The sequence below is a fragment of the Aegilops tauschii genome, chromosome 1 (assembly GCF_002575655.3).
Source record: "Aegilops tauschii subsp. strangulata cultivar AL8/78 chromosome 1, Aet v6.0, whole genome shotgun sequence".
Classification (NCBI taxonomy): domain Eukaryota; kingdom Viridiplantae; phylum Streptophyta; class Magnoliopsida; order Poales; family Poaceae; genus Aegilops; species Aegilops tauschii.
Genome location: NC_053035.3, coordinates 168,746,602 through 168,763,910, shown reverse-complemented (window position 1 = coordinate 168,763,910; position 17,309 = coordinate 168,746,602).

Genomic DNA, 17,309 nt, shown 5'->3' with positions numbered 1-17,309 from the left:
CGTCGTGAAACAGCCCTCCGCCGAGAGAGCCGTGTCCTTCTTCAGCCTGGCCAAACTGTTGGTGCTGATGTTGATACTTCTGTGGATCCTGCTGCTGATGCGGAGGATGATTATGTGGGAGATTACGAGGATGAGGTTGATCAAAATCAGAACTACGTGCAACCACCAGCACCACAACCACCAGGTCGTCCACATGCAAATAATCAGAATGGTAGGGCTCTTCCTCAGGTACGAGATCATGACCATCTTCCTAAACTGAAATTGAATATTCCACCATTTGAGGGTAGATATGTTCCTGATATATATCTTACTTGGGAGTTAGGAACTGACAACGATTTACATGTTTACAATATCCTGAGGAGAGATGTGTTCCTACTGCTGTTTGTGCTTTCAATAGCTTTGCATGTGTTTGGTGGTCTGAACATTGTAGATTATATCCTATTCCAGCTACGTGGGCTGCTTTGAAAACTGCTATGCGTACTCATTGGGTTCCACCATATTATCAACGTGAATTAATTCAAAAATTGCAGCGTTTAAGACAAGGAAAAAATTCTGTAGAAGAATATTATCAAGAATTACAAACTGGCATGATTAGATGTGGTATTGTTGAGGGGAATGAAGCTATGCTTGCGTGTTTTATGGGTGGATTAAATAGAGAGATTCAGACCATTCTGGAGTATAAGGAGTATAATAATATCACTCATTTATTCCATCTTGCTTGTAAAGCTGAACGTGAAGTGCATGATCGACAGGCATTGGCGCGAACTAACTTTTCTGCAGGTCGATCTTCATCATGGACACGTGCATCCTCTACTTCCACTGCACTAGCACCTCCGTCAGGTGCCACATTCAACCATGATACAAGAAAGCAGGCACAACAACCACTATCTGCCAAGAGCACACCTGTCGGGGCTGCGCAGAGCTCTTCTTCTTCCATGGCATCAACAGGGCACACAAGTGATATTATTTGTCGTCGTTGTAAGGGAAGAGGACATTTTGCGAGAGAATGCAAATCTCAGCGTGTGATGATTGCTACTGAGGATGGTGGGTATGAGTCCGCCAGTGACTATGATGAGGAGACTTTGGCTCTTATTACACATGAAGAACACGGTGGAGATGATTCTGATCATGAGACGCAATACATGGCTGCTGAAGATGCTGACAGGTATGAATGTTTAGTTGCTCAACGTGTTTTGAGTGTGCAGGTTACACAAGCTGAGCAAAATCAGAGGCATAATTTGTTCCATACAAAGGGAGTTGTGAAGAAACGTTCTGTTCGCGTCATCATAGATGGAGGGAGCTGCAACAACTTGGCTAGCATGGAGATGGTGGAGAAGCTATCTCTCACCACAAGACCACATCCACATCCTTACTACATCCAATGGTTCAACAACAACGGCAAGGTTAAGGTAACACGTACTGTTCGTGTGCATTTTAGTATCTCTACATATGCTGATTATGTTGATTGTGATGTGGTACCTATGCAAGCATGTTCCTTATTACTTGGTAGACCATGGCAATTTGATAAAAATTCCGTACACCATGGTAGAAACAATCAGTATACTCTTGTTCATAAGGACAAAAATATTACTTTGCTTCCTATGACTCCTGATTCCATTTTGAAAGATGATATTAATAGAGCTAATAAAGCAAAACAGGAGAAAAATAAGAGTGAAAATCAGATTGTGGCAAAAGAATTTGAGCAACAAATGAAGCCTAATAATAAACCATCCAGTGTTGCTTCTGAAATTAAATTGAAAAGTGCATGTTTACTTGCCACAAAATCTGATATTGATGAGCTAGATTTTAGCAAATCTGTTTGCTATGCTTTTGTATGCAAAGAGGCATTATTTTCATTCGAGGACGTGCCTTCCTCTTTGCCTCCTGCTGTCACTAACATTTTGCAGGAGTTCGCTAACGTCTTTCCACAAGACGTGCCATCGGGATTACCACCTATTCGAGGGATTGAGCATCAAATTGATTTAATTCCCGGTGCATCGCTACCCAACCGTGCACCATACCGTACCAATCCAGAGGAAACGAAAGAGATTATGCGTCAAGTACAAGAGCTGCTCGACAAAGGTTATATACGCGAATCCCTTAGTCCTTGGGCTGTTCCTATCATTTTAGTGCCAAAAAAGGATGGTACGTCGCGCATGTGCGTTGATTGTAGAGGCATTAATAATATTACTATTCGTTATCGTCATCCTATTCCTAGGCTAGATGATATGCTTGATGAATTGAGTGGCTCTACAATATTCTCCAAAGTTGATTTGCGTAGTGGATACCATCAAATTCGTATGAAATTGGGAGATGAATGGAAAACAGCATTTAAAACTAAGTTTGGATTATATGAGTGGTTAGTCATGCCTTTTGGGTTAACTAATGCACCTAGTACTTTCATGAGACTAATGAACAAAGTTTTATGTGCTTTCATTGGACGATTTGTGGTAGTCTAATTTGATGACATATTGATTTATAGCAAATCTTTGGAGAAACATTTGGAACATTTACGTGCTGTTTTTATTGCTCTACGTGATGCACGTTTGTTTGGTAACCTTGGGAAGTGCACCTTTTACACCGACCGAGTATCTTTTCTTGGCTATGTTGTTACTCCACAGGGAATTGAAGTTGATAAAGCCAAGATTGAAGCTATTGAGAGTTGGCCGCAGCCCAAAATGGTCACACAAGTGCGGAGTTTTCTTGGACTCGCTGGTTTCTATAGGCGTTTTGTGAGAGATTTTAGCACCATTGCTGCACCTCTCAACGAGCTTACAAAGAAGGATGTGCCTTTTGTTTGGGGTACCGCACAGGAAGAAACCTTCACGGTATTGAAAGATAAGTTGACACATGCTCCTTTGCTCCAACTTCTTGATTTTAATAAGACTTTTGAGCTTGAATGTGATGCTAGTGGAATTGGATTAGGAGGTGTGTTATTACAAGATGGCAAACCTGTTGCATACTTTTCTGAAAAATTGAGTGGGCCTAGTCTGAACTATTCTACTTATGATAAAGAATTATATGCTCTTGTTCGGACCTTAGAAACATGGCAACATTATTTATGGCCCAAGGAATTTGTTATACATTCTGATCATGAATCTTTGAAACACATTAAAAGTCAAGCAAAACTGAACCGTAGACATGCTAAATGGGTTGAATTCATTGAGACTTTCCCTTATGTCATTAAACACAAGAAGGGTAAAGAAAATGTTATTGCGGATGCATTGTCTCCTCGTTATACTATGCTTTCACAACTTGACTTTAAAATATTTGGTTTGGAGACCATCAAAGATCAATATGTGCATGATGCTGAATTTAAAGATGTATTGAGAATTGTAAAGAAGCTAGAACATGGAACAAGTTCGTCGTTAATGATGGATTTGTGTTTTGTGCTAACAAGCTATGCATTCCAGCTAGCTCCGTTCGTCTTTTGTTGTTGCAGGAGGCGCATGGAGGAGGACTAATGGGACACTTTGGCGTGAAGAAGACGGAGGATATACTTGCTACACATTTCTTTTGGCCAAAGATGAGACGGGATGTTGAGTGTTTTGTTGCTCGCTGCACTACATGTCAAAAAGCTAAGTCACGACTCAATCCTCATGGTTTATATATGCCTTTGCCTGTACCTAGTGTTCCTTGGGAGGATATATCTATGGACTTTGTTTTAGGTTTACCTCGAACAAAGAAGGGGAGGGATATCATATTTGTTATCGTGGATAGATTCTCGAAAATGGCACACTTTATACCATGTCATAAAAGCGATGATGCTGTTAATGTTGCTGATTTGTTCTTCCGTGAAATTATTCGTTTGCATGGTGTGCCAAATACTATTGTTTCACATCGTGATACTAAATTTCTTAGACACTTTTGGAGATGTTTATGGGCTAAGTTGGGGACTAAACTGCTTTTTGTACTACTTGTCACCCCCAAATTGATGGTCATACTGAAGTAGTCAATAGAACATTGTCTACTATGCTTAGGGCTGTTTTGAAGAATAATAAGAAAATGTGGGAAGAATGCTTGCCTCATATTGAATTTGCTTATAATCGTTCGTTGCATTCTACTACTAAGATGTGCCCTTTTGAAATTGTGTATGGTTTCCTACCTCGTGCACCCATTGATTTGTTGCCTCTTCCATCTTCGGAGAAGGTTAATTTTGATGCTAAACAACGTGCTGAATTGATCTTAAAAATGCATGAATTAACTAAGGACAACATTGAGTGTATGAATGCTAAATATAAACTTGCTAGAGATAAGGGTAGAAACATGTTGTCTTTGCACCTGGAGATCTTGTTTGGTTACATTTGCGTAAGGATAGGTTTCCTAATTTGCGCAAATCAAAGCTAATGCCACGTGCTGATGGTCCTTTTAAGGTGTTAGAGAAAATAAATGATATTGCATATAAAGTTGAGCTGCCTGGAGATTTTGGGGTTAGTCCCACTTTTAACATTGCAGATTTGAAGCCTTATTTGGGTGAGGAAGATGAGCTTCCGTCGAGGTCGACTTCATTTCAAGAAGGGGAGGATGATGAGGACATCAATACCATTGTTACACCCACATCCCCTACTATTACATATACTGGACCAATTACTAGAGCTCGCGCACGCCAATTAAATTATCAGGTACTGTCGTTTCTTGGTAATGATTCTAATGTTCATGAGAATATGATGCTGCCTAAATTGGATACATTTGTTTTGCTTACAAATGAAGGGCCTGGTATGGATAAGAGGGATGAACATTGGAGCAAGAACAAGCATGGAGTTGATGGCATGCGCAAGGGGAACAAGAACGGAGTTACAAGTGATGATTTCAGGACTTTGAAGCCAACATAATGAGTGCATGAAGCCTTGGACGAAATATACAAGATGCCACTTCATAAACTTCGTCCAGATGCTATTCTAGGTGCTGCGTCACCTTATTATTGGGCCAGGCCCATGTAATTTCGAAATACATAAGTATAGGCTGTTTTTAGAGTCCGTATGTGTGGGGAAACAAGAGATAGGGTTGGTTTTGGACCCCTTCCCCAAGGGCCACGAAATTCCCCCCCTCTTCCTCCATATATACAGCCCTTAGGGCACCGTTTAGACTTTGGGTTTTGTTTAGATTAAAAGTTCGCCACAGTTGCAACTTCGCGTACTTCGTTTGTGTTCAACGACCAGACCAAGGCGTCAGAGAACCCCACCTTCATTAATAAAGCTTTCCTCTTATATTCGCAATATCCAGATTGCAATCTTAGTTTCTTGCTTGTTCTTCGTTTGCTCGCAGGAAACAGGCCCTCGTGGTCAGGTTGAATGTGCTCCGGCGTGGTCAATAACCATCGGAAGTTGGTTTAGCGATTGCTAAGGCGCGACGTTGTGACGCCCGGATAGTTAATCTACACTAAACGTCTGCTAATGAGGCCACGTCACCACGATTACTGTTGTTAGTTTCACGATGTTTCAACCTCGTTCGAATTCAAATTCAAAATCAAGTCGAACGATAAAAGTTTTCAAATATTAAAACTAAATGTTCGGAGTGAGCCAAATAATACATAGGTAATTATGGTGGAGAAACCACACCTCTATAAAATGTTTAAACACTCTAAAATGAATAAAATAGTAGCAATAATAATTACTTAAATGCTTGTAAAATGATAAACAATTTCAAAACTATTTTATTTCAGTGCTAAGTTGTTTGTGGCTGTGGCATAATTTGTAACATCTATTTGGGTGCCACTTTAGTATTTTACCAAAACTGAAAATAAAAGAAAACTAAAAAGAAACAAAAGAGAAATAAAAACCGAAACCCCCCTGGCCAACTGGGCCACAACCCAGCCGGCCGGCCCACCGGCCCAACTGCGCCCCTGGCCTATATGGCCTGCTGACGCTCAAACCCTAGCCTCTCCCCTCCCAGATCCCCTCTCACCCCCCCTCGCCCCCTGGATCTAGACGGCGCCCCTCCCGTCGCCTCGCACGACCCGCCCCACTCCTCCCGCACGAACCCCCCACTCCTCCCGATCGAGACACCCACTCCCTCTCGTTCTCCAGCGTCACCGACGACCCCGCCGCCCGGATCGACCGCACCATGCCGCCTCGACCACTCCTGCTCGATGGACGCCTCGCCGTCCTCTCCGCCGTGCGCCGCACCACCTTGCCGCCTCCCCGCCGGACTGCCTCTCCGCCGCCCAGTCGTCCCCGTCCTCCTCCCCAAGGGCCTCCCTCGAGCCTCGCATGGTCTCTACTCGCCCGTGAGGACCCCAACCTCCTCTTTTCCCTCTCGCTCGTCCCCGCACACTGACCGCCTCACCACGCCCCGCGACCTCCCGTGCGCGTCCGCACTTGCTGCGCCCGTGGCCATGGCCGTCTGCGCCGGCAGCCGAGCCCGCGGCAACCGCGTTGCCGCTGCTCCCGACCGCGGCGCTCCACGCCCCGGGCCACTCCCTTTCGCTCTGGCCATCGGCCCCGCTCGCGCTACCGCGCCCTCGCGCCGTCCAGCCGCCGCCCTTGCTCCCCGTGCCGAACCCCGTCGCCGCGCGCCGCATCCACGGCGGCATCCGCGTCGCGCCCGCCGCTTGCTATGCGCGCCCGCACGCACCCCCCTGCGTCGCGCTTGGCCGCCGCCCCCTCACCCCGCAGACCCGCTCCAGCCAGCTGCGGCTGCCCTGCCGTGGCCGCCGGCCAGCCCGCGCGCGCCCGGGTCCAGGCGACCCAGTGCCCGCGCCTCTATCTGCAGTCGCCCGCGCCCGCTATGGCCTCTGGCCCTATGACAAGTGGGCCCTTGCCCAGAACGTTTTGAAAAAAATTAGTAAAAAGAAAAATTAATTAAATTAAAAATAATAATTAATTAACTAATTAATAATCAATTAAAGAATTAATTAACTTAATTAATCCTGATTAGATTAGCCTAATTAATTAATTAACCTGACTAATCTGTTATTTAAACTAATTAAATTGGTTAATTAGTTAACAATGTATGAGAGTGGGACCCGCATGTCAGTTTGACCCAGTCAACACCTCTGTTCACTGCAGACGTCATGCGGATGTCATGCTGACGTCCGCATGCACTATTCTGGATAATATTGAATTAAATTAATTAAATAAATTCTAAAAATTATTTAAAACTTTAGAAAATCATATAAAATAAATCGTAGCTCAGATGAAAATACTTTCTACATGAAAGTTGCTCAGAACGACGAGACGAATCTGGATACGCAGCCCGTTCGTCCGCCACACATCACTAGCATCGTGAACACGCAACTTTCCTCTCCGGTTCATCTGTCCGAAAACGTGGAACACCGGGGATACTTTCCCGGATGTTTCCCCCCTTCACCGGTGTCACCTCTGTTGGAAATATGCCCTAGAGGCAATAATAAATGGTTATTATTATATTTCTTTGTTCATGATAATTGTCTATTGTTCATGCTATAATTGTGTTATCCGGAAATCGTAATACATGTGTGAATACATAGACCACAACGTGTCCCTAGTAAGCCTCTAGTTGACTAGCTCGTTGATCAACAGATAGTCATGGTTTCCTGACTATGGACATTGGATGTCATTGATAACGGGATCACATCATTAGGAGAATGATGTGATGGACAAGACCCAATCCTAAGCATAGCATAAAAGATCGTGTAGTTTCGTTTGCTAGAGCTTTTCCAATGTCAAGTATCTTTTCCTTAGACCATGAGATCGTGCAACTCCCGGATACCGTAGGAGTACTTTGGGTGTGCCAAACGTCACAACGTAACTGGGTGACTATAAAGGTGCACTACGGGTATCTCCGAAAGTGTCTGTTGGGTTGGCACAGATCGAGACTGGGATTTGTCACTCCGTATGACGGAGAGGTATCTCTGGGCCCACTCGGTAATGCATCATCATAATGAGCTCAATGTGACTAAGGCGTTAGTCACGGGATCATGCATTGCGGTACGAGTAAAGAGACTTGCCGGTAACGAGATTGAACAAGGTATTGGGATACCGACGATCGAATCTCGGGCAAGTAACATACCGATTGACAAAGGGAATTGTATACGGGATTGATTGAATCCTCGACATCGTGGTTCATCCGATGAGATCATCGTGGAACATGTGGGAGACAACATGGGTATCCAGATCCCGCTGTTGGTTATTGACCGGAGAGGCGTCTCGGTCATGTCTGCATGTCTCCCGAACCCGTAGGGTCTACACACTTAAGGTTCGGTGACGCTAGGGTTGTAGAGATATGAGTATGCGGAAACCCGAAAGTTGTTCGGAGTCCCGGATGAGATCCCGGACGTCACGAGGAGTTCCGGAATGGTCCGGAGGTGAAGAATTATATATAGGAAGTCCAGTTTCGGCCACCGGGAAAGTTTCGGGGGTTATCGGTATTGTACCGGGACCACCGGAAGGGTCCCGGGGGTCCACCGGGTGGGGCCACCTATCCCGGAGGGCCCCATGGGCTGAAGTGGGAAGGGAACCAGCCCTTAGTGGGCTGGGGCGCCCCCCTACGCCTAGGGTTGGAAACCCTAGGGTGGGGGGCGCCCCACTTGACTTGGGGGGTAAGTTACCCCCCTTGGCCGCCGCCCCCCCATAGATGGGTCTTGGCCGGCGCCCCCCCTCCCAGGGGGCCTATATAAAGGGGGGAGGGAGGGCAGCAACACAACAGCCTTGGGCGCCTCCCTCCTCCCCTGCTACACCTCTCCCTCTCGCAGAAGCTCGGCGAAGCCCTGCCGAGATCCCGCTACATCCACCACCACGCCGTCGTGCTGCTGGATCTCCATCAACCTCTCCTTCCCCCTTGCTGGATCAAGAAGGGGGATACGTTGCTGCACCGCACGTGTGTTGAACGCGGAGGTGCCGTCCGTTCGGCACTCGGTCATCGGTGATTTGGATCACGGCGAGTGCGACTCCATCAACCACGTTCATTGGAACGCTTCCGCTCGCGATCTACAAGGGTATGTAGATGCACTCCTTTCCCCTCGTTGCTAGTATACTCCATAGATGGATCTTGAGCGTAGGAAAATTTTAAAATTCTGCTACGATCCCCAACAGTGGCATCATGAGCCAGGCCTATGCGTAGTTACTATGCACGAGTAGAACAAAAAGTAGTTGTGGGCGTTGATGTTGCCAATTCTTCTTGCCGCTACTAGTCTTATCTTGTTTCGGCGGTATTGTGGGATGAAGCGGCCCGGACCGACCTTACACGTACGCTTACGTGAGACAGGTTCCACCAACTGACATGCACTAGTTGCATAAGGTGGCTAGCGGGTGTCTGTCTCTCCTACTTTAGTCGGAACAGATTCGATGAAAAGGGTCCTTATGAAGGGTAAATAGAAATTGGCAAATCACGTTGTGGTTTTACGTAGGTAAGAAACGTTCTTGCTAGAAACCTATTCAAGCCACGTAAAAACTTGCAACAACAATTAGAGGACGTCTAACTTGTTTTTGCGGCAAGTGCTATGTGATGTGATATGGCCAGAAGATGTGATGAATGATATATGTGATGTATGAGATTGATCATATTCTTGTAATAGGAATCACGACTTGCATGTCGATGAGTATGACAACCGGCAGGAGCCATAGGAGTTGTCTTTATTATTTTGTATGACCTGCGTGTCATTGAATAACGCCATGTAAATTACTTTACTTTGTTGCTAAACGCGTTAGCCATAGAAGTAGAAGTAATCGTTGGCATGACGACTTCATGAAGACACAATGATGGAGATCATGATGATGGAGATCATGGTGTCATGCCGGTGACGAAGATGATCATGGTGCCCCGAAGATGGAGATCAAAGGAGCATAATGATATTGGCCATATCATGTCACTATTTGATTGCATGTGATGTTTATCATGTTTTTGCATCTTATTTGCTTAGAACGACGGTAGTAAGTAAGATGATCCCTTATGATAATTTCAAGAAAGTGTTCCCCCTAACTGTGCACCGTTGCGAAGGTTCGTTGTTTCGAAGCACCACGTGATGATCGGGTGTGATAGATTCTAACGTTCGCATACAACGGGTGTTGACGAGTCTAGCATGTATAGACATGGCCTCGGAACACACGCAATACACTTAGGTTAACTTGACGAGCCTAGCATGTACAGACATGGCCTCGGAACACGGAGGACCGAAAGGTCGAGCATGAGTCGTATAGAAGATACGATCAACATGGAGATGTTCACCGATCTTGACTAGTCCGTCTCACGTGATGATCGGACATGGCCTAGTTAACTCGGATCATGTTTTCACTTAGATGACTAGAGGGATGTCTATCTAAGTGGGAGTTCATTAAATAATTTGATTATATGAACTTAATTATCATGAACTTAGTCTAAAATCTTTACACTATGTTTTGTAGATCAAATGGCCCACGTTGTCCTCAACTTCAACGCGTTCCTAGAGAAAACCAAGCTGAAAGATGATGGTAGTAACTATACGGACTGGGTCCGGAACCTGAGGATCATCCTCATAGCTGCCAAGAAAGATTATGTCCTAGAAGCACCGCTAGGTGAAGCACCAATCCCAGAGAACCAAGACGTTATGAACGCTTGGCAGCAGCGTGCTAATGATTACTCCCTCGTTCAGTGCGGCATGCTTTACAGCTTAGAACCGGGTCTCCAAAAGCGTTTTGAGAAACATGGAGCATATGAGATGTTCGAGGAGCTGAAAATGGTTTTCCAAGCTCATGCCCGGGTCGAGAGATATGAAGTCTCCGACAAGTTCTTTAGCTGTAAAATGGAGGAGAATAGTTCTGTTAGTGAGCACATACTCAGAATGTCTGGGTTGCACAACCGCTTGTCTCAGCTGGGAGTTAATCTCCCGGATGACGCGGTCATTGATAGAATCCTTCAGTCGCTTCCACCAAGCTACAAGAGCTTTGTGATGAACTTTAATATGCAAGGGATGGAAAAGACCATTCCTGAAGTATATTCAATGCTGAAATCAGCGGAGGTGGAGATCAGAAAAGAACATCAAGTGTTGATGGTGAATAAAACCACTAAGTTCAAGAAGGGCAAGGGTAAGAAGAACTTCAAGAAGGACGGCAAGGGAGTTGCCGCGCCCGGTAAGCTAGTTGCCGGGAAGAAGTCAAAGAATGGACCCAAGCCTGAGACTGAGTGCTTTTATTGCAAGGGAAGTGGTCGCTGGAAGCGGAACTGCCCCAAATACTTAGCGGACAAGAAGGCCGGCAACACCAAAGGTATATGTGATATACATGTAATTGATGTGTACCTTACCAGTACTCGTAGTAGCTCCTGGGTATTTGATACCGGTGCGGTTGCTCATATTTGTAACTCAAAACAGGAACTGCGGAATAAATGGAGACTGGCAAAGGACGAGGTGACGATGCGCGTCGGGAATGGTTCCAAGGTCGATGTGATCGCCGTCGGCACGCTACCTCTGCATCTACCTATGGGATTAGTTTTAAACCTCAATAATTTTTATTTAGTGCCAGCTTTGAGCATGAACATTGTATCTGGATCTCGTTTAATTCGAGATGGCTACTCATTTAAATCCGAGAATAATGGTTGTTCTATTTATTTGAGAGATATGTTTTATGGTCATGCCCCGCTGGTCAATGGTTTATTCTTGATGAATCTCGAACGTGATGTTACACATATTCATAGTGTGAATACCAAAAGATGTAAAGTTGATAACGATAGTCCCACATACTTGTGGCACTGCCGCCTTGGTCATATTGGTGTCAAGCGCATGAAGAAGCTCCATGCAGATGGACTTTTGGAGTCTCTTGATTACGAATCATTTGACATGTGCGAACCATGCCTCATGGGTAAGATGACCAAGACTCCGTTCTCCGGAACAATGGAGCGAGCAACCAACTTATTGGAAATCATACATACCGATGTGTGCGGTCCAATGAGTGTTGAGGCTCACGGAGGATATCGTTATGTTCTCACTCTCACTGATGACTTAAGTAGATATGGGTATGTCTACCTAATGAAACACAAGTCTGAAACCTTTGAAAAGTTCAAGGAATTTCAGAGTGAGGTTGAGAATCAACGTGACAGGAAAATAAAACTCTTACGATCAGATCATGGTGGAGAATATTTAAGTGACGAATTTGGTGCGCACTTAAGGAAATGTGGAATCGTTTCACAACTCACGCCGCTTGGAACACCTCAGCGAAACGGTGTGTCCGAACGTCGTAATCGCACTCTATTGGATATGGTGCGATCTATGATGTCTCTTACCGATTTACCGCTCTCATTTTGGGGCTATGCTTTAGAGACTGCCGCATTCACTTTAAATAGGGCTCCGTCGAAATCCGTTGAGACGACACCGTATGAATTATGGTTTGGGAAGAAACCTAAGCTGTCGTTTCTAAAAGTTTGGGGATGCGATGCTTATGTCAAGAAACTTCAACCTGAAAAGCTCGAACCCAAGTCGGAGAAATGCGTCTTCATAGGATACCCTAAGGAAACTATTGGGTATACTTTCTACCTCAGATCCGAAGGCAAGATCTTCGTTGCCAAGAACGGGTCCTTTCTGGAGAAAGAGTTTCTCTCGAAAGAATTGAGTGGGAGGAAAGTGGAACTTGATGAGGTGATAGTCACCCCTTCCGAACCGGAAAGTAGCGCAGCGCAGGAAGATGTTCCTGTGGTGCCTACACCGACTGGGGAGGAAGTTAATGATGATGATCATGAAGCTTCGGATCAAGTTGCTACTGAACTTCGTAGGTCCACAAGGACACGTTCCGCACCAGAGTGGTACGGCAACCCTGTCCTTGAGATCATGTTGTTAGACAACGGTGAACCTTCGAACTATGAAGAAGCGATGGCGGGCCCGGATTCCGACAAATGGCTAGAAGCCATGAAATCCGAGATAGGATCCATGTATGAAAATGAAGTATGGACTTTGACTGACTTGCCCGATGATCAGCGAGCCATAGAAAATAAATGGATCTTTAAGAAGAAGACAGACGCGGATGGTAATGTGACCATCTATAAGGCTCGACTTGTCGCTAAGGGTTATCGAAAAGTTCAAGGGGTTGACTACGATGAGACTTTCTCACCCGTAGCGAAGGTGAAGTCCGTCCGAATCATGTTAGCAATTGCCGCATACTATGATTATGAGATATGGCAGATGGACGTCAAAACGGCATTCCTTAACGGCTTCCTTAAGGAAGAGTTGTATATGATGCAGCCGGAAGGTTTTGTCGATCCTAAGAATGCTAACAAAGTATGCAAGCTCCAGCGCTCAATCTATGGGCTGGTGCAAGCATCTCGGAGTTGGAACATTCGCTTTGATGAGATGATCAAAGCGTTTGGGTTTACACAGACTTATGGAGAAGCCTGTGTTTACAAGAAAGTGAGTGGGAGCTCTGTACCATTTCTCATATTATATGTGGATGACATACTATTGATGGGAAATGATATAGAATTCTTGGAAAGTATAAAGGCCTATTTGAATAAGTGTTTTTCAATGAAGGACCTTGGAGAAGCTGCTTATATATTAGGCATCAAGATCTATAGAGATAGATCGAGACGCCTCATTGGTCTTTCACAGAGTACATACCTTGACAAGATATTGAAGAAGTTCAATATGGATCAGTCCAAGAAGGGGTTCTTGCCTGTATTGCAAGGTGTGCAATTGAGCACGGCTCAATGCCCGACCACGGCAGAAGATATAGAAAAGATGAGTGTCATCCCCTATGCCTCGGCCATAGGGTCTATTATGTATGCCATGCTGTGTACCAGACCTGATGTAAACCTTGCCGTAAGTTTGGTAGGAAGGTACCAAAGTAATCCCGGCATGCAACACTGGACAGCGGTCAAGAATATCCTGAAGTACCTGAAGAGGACTAAGGATATGTTTCTCGTTTATGGAGGTGACAAAGAGCTCGTCGTAAAGGGTTACATCGATGCTAGCTTCGACACAGATCTGGATGACTCGAAGTCACAAACCGGATATGTGTATATTTTGAATGGAGGAGCAGTAAGCTGGTGCAGTTGCAAGCAAAGCGTCGTGGCGGGATCTACATGTGAAGCGGAGTACATGGCAGCCTCGGAGGCAGCACAAGAAGCAGTCTGGATGAAGGAGTTCATTACCGACCTAGGGGTGATTCCCAATGCGTGGGCCCAATGACTCTCTTCTGTGAAAACACTGGAGCTATTGCCCTTGCGAAGGAGCCCAGGTTTCACAGGAAGACCAGGCATATCAAGCGTCGCTTCAACTCCATTCGTGAAAGTGATCAAAATGGAGTAGATATTTGTAAAGTACATACGGACCTGAATGTAGCAGATCCGTTGACTAAACCTCTCCCTAGGGCAAAACATGATCAACACCAGGACGCAATGGGTGTTCGATTCATCACAATGTAACTAGATTATTGACTCTAGTGCAAGTGGGACACTGTTGGAAATATGCCCTAGAGGCAATAATAAATGGTTATTATTATATTTCTTTGTTCATGATAATTGTCTATTGTTCATGCTATAATTGTGTTATCCGGAAATCGTAATACATGTGTGAATACATAGACCACAACGTGTCCCTAGTAAGCCTCTAGTTGACTAGCTCGTTGATCAACAGATAGTCATGGTTTCCTGACTATGGACATTGGATGTCATTGATAACGGGATCACATCATTAGGAGAATGATGTGATGGACAAGACCCAATCCTAAGCATAGCATAAAAGATCGTGTAGTTTCGTTTGCTAGAGCTTTTCCAATGTCAAGTATCTTTTCCTTAGACCATGAGATCGTGCAACTCCCGGATACCGTAGGAGTACTTTGGGTGTGCCAAACGTCACAACGTAACTGGGTGACTATAAAGGTACACTACGGGTATCTCCGAAAGTGTCTGTTGGGTTGGCACGATCGAGACTGGGATTTGTCACTCCGTATGACGGAGAGGTATCTCAGGGCCCACTCGGTAATGCATCATCATAATGAGCTCAATGTGACTAAGGCGTTAGTCACGGGATCATGCATTGCGGTACGAGTAAAGAGACTTGCCGGTAACGAGATTGAACAAGGTATTGGGATACCGACGATCGAATCTCGGGCAAGTAACATACCGATTGACAAAGGGAATTGTATACGGGATTGATTGAATCCTCGACATCGTGGTTCATCCGATGAGATTATCGTGGAACATGTGGGAGCCAACATGGGTATCCAGATCCCGCTGTTGGTTATTGACCGGAGAGGCGTCTCGGTCATGTCTGCATGTCTCCCGAACCCGTAGGGTCTACACACTTAAGGTTCGGTGACGCTAGGGTTGTAGAGATATGAGTATGCGGAAACCCGAAAGTTGTTCGGAGTCCCGGATGAGATCCCGGACGTCACGAGGAGTTCCGGAATGGTCCGGAGGTGAAGAATTATATATAGGAAGTCCAGTTTCGGCCACCGGGAAAGTTTCGGGGGTTCACCGGGTGGGGCCACCTATCCTGGAGGGCCCCATGGGCTGAAGTGGGAAGGGAACCAGCCCTTAGTGGGCTGGGGCGCCCCCCATGGGCCTCCCCCCTGCGCCTAGGGTTGGAAACCCTAGGGTGGGGGGGCGCCCCACTTGACTTGGGGGGTAAGTTACCCCCCTTGGCCGCCCCCCCCATAGATGGGTCTTGGCCGGCGCCCCCCTCCCAGGGGGCCTATATAAAGGGGGGAGGGAGGGCAGCAACACAACAGCCTTGGGCGCCTCCCTCCTCCCCTGCTACACCTCTCCCTCTCGCAGAAGCTCGGCGAAGCCCTACCGAGATCCCGCTACATCCACCACCACGCCGTCGTGCTGCTGGATCTCCATCAACCTCTCCTTCCCCCTTGCTGGATCAAGAAGGAGGAGACGTCGCTACACCGCACGTGTGTTGAACGCGGAGGTGCCGTCCGTTCGGCACTCGGTCATCGGTGATTTGGATCACGGCGAGTGCGACTCCATCAACCACGTTCATTGGAACGCTTCCGCTCGCGATCTACAAGGGTATGTAGATGCACTCCTTTCCCCTCGTTGCTAGTATACTCCATAGATGGATCTTGGTGAGCGTAGGAAAATTTTAAAATTCTGCTACGATCCCCAACAACCTCCTACCGCGTTAGGGCACACCTAGCATCGCGTATTAGCTCGTTATGTTTTGTGATGTTTTGCTTGCTCCGTATTTACTGTTTCTTCCCCCTCTTCTTCTCCGGTAGACCCCGAGACCGTTGCTGATGCCACTGAGTACGACTACGGTGATGACGACCCCTTCTTGCCAGAGCAACCAGGCAAGCCCCCCCTTGATCACCAGATATCGCCTATTCTTCTCTATACTGCTTGCATTAGAGTAGTGTAGCATGTTACTGATTTCGGTTAATCCTATTCTGTTGCATAGCCTGTCATTGTTGCTACAGTTGTTACCCTTACCTGCTATCCTACTGCTTAGTATAGGATGCTAGTGTTCTATCAGTGGCCCTACACTCTTGTCCGTCTGCCATGCTATACTACTGGGCCGTGATCACTTCGGGAGGTGATCACGGGTATATACTATATACTTTATATACATGACACATGTGGTGACTAAAGTCGGGTCGGCTCGTTGAGTACCCGCAAGTGATTCTGATGAGGGGGCTGAAAGGACAGGTGGCTCCATCCCGGTAGAGGTGGGCCTGGGTTCCTGACGGCCCCCGACTGTTACTTTGTGGCGGAGCGACAGGGCAGGTTGAGACCACCTAGGAAAGAGGTGGGTCTGGCCCTGGTCGGCGTTCGCGGATACTTAACACGCTTAACGAGATCTTGGTATTTGATCTGAGTCTGGCCATTTGGTCTATACACACTAACCAACTACGCGGGAACAGTTATGGGCACTCGACGTCGTGGTATCAGCCGAAGCTCTTCTTGACGTCAGCGACGGAGCGGCGCGCGCCGGATTGGACTGGAACGCCTGCTAGGCTAGGTCTGCTTCCGGCCGCGTACGCAACATGCAGGTGTGCAATGGGCGATGGGCCCAGACCCCTGCGCGCATAGGATTTAGACCGGCATGCTGACCTCTCTGTTGAGCCTAGGTGGGGCTACGACATGTTGATCTTACGAGGCCGGGCATGACCCAGGAAAGTGTGTCCGGCCAAATGGGATCGAGCGTGTTGGGTTATGTGGTGCACCCCTGCAGGGAAGTTTATCTATTCGAATAGCCATGTCCCTCGGTAAAAGGACGATCCGGAGTTGTACCTTGACCTTATGACAACTATAACTGGATGCTGGAGTCCAGGAGCTAGAGATCCCGAGGATGATTCTACGTGGAGTTCGGCTTCGAGGAGTAGTTAGGAGGTCCCAGGCAGGAGGCCTTGCCTTTTCGATCGTTGCTACTTTTGTGCTAGCCTTCTTAAGGCAAACTTGTTTAACTTATGTCTGTACTCAGC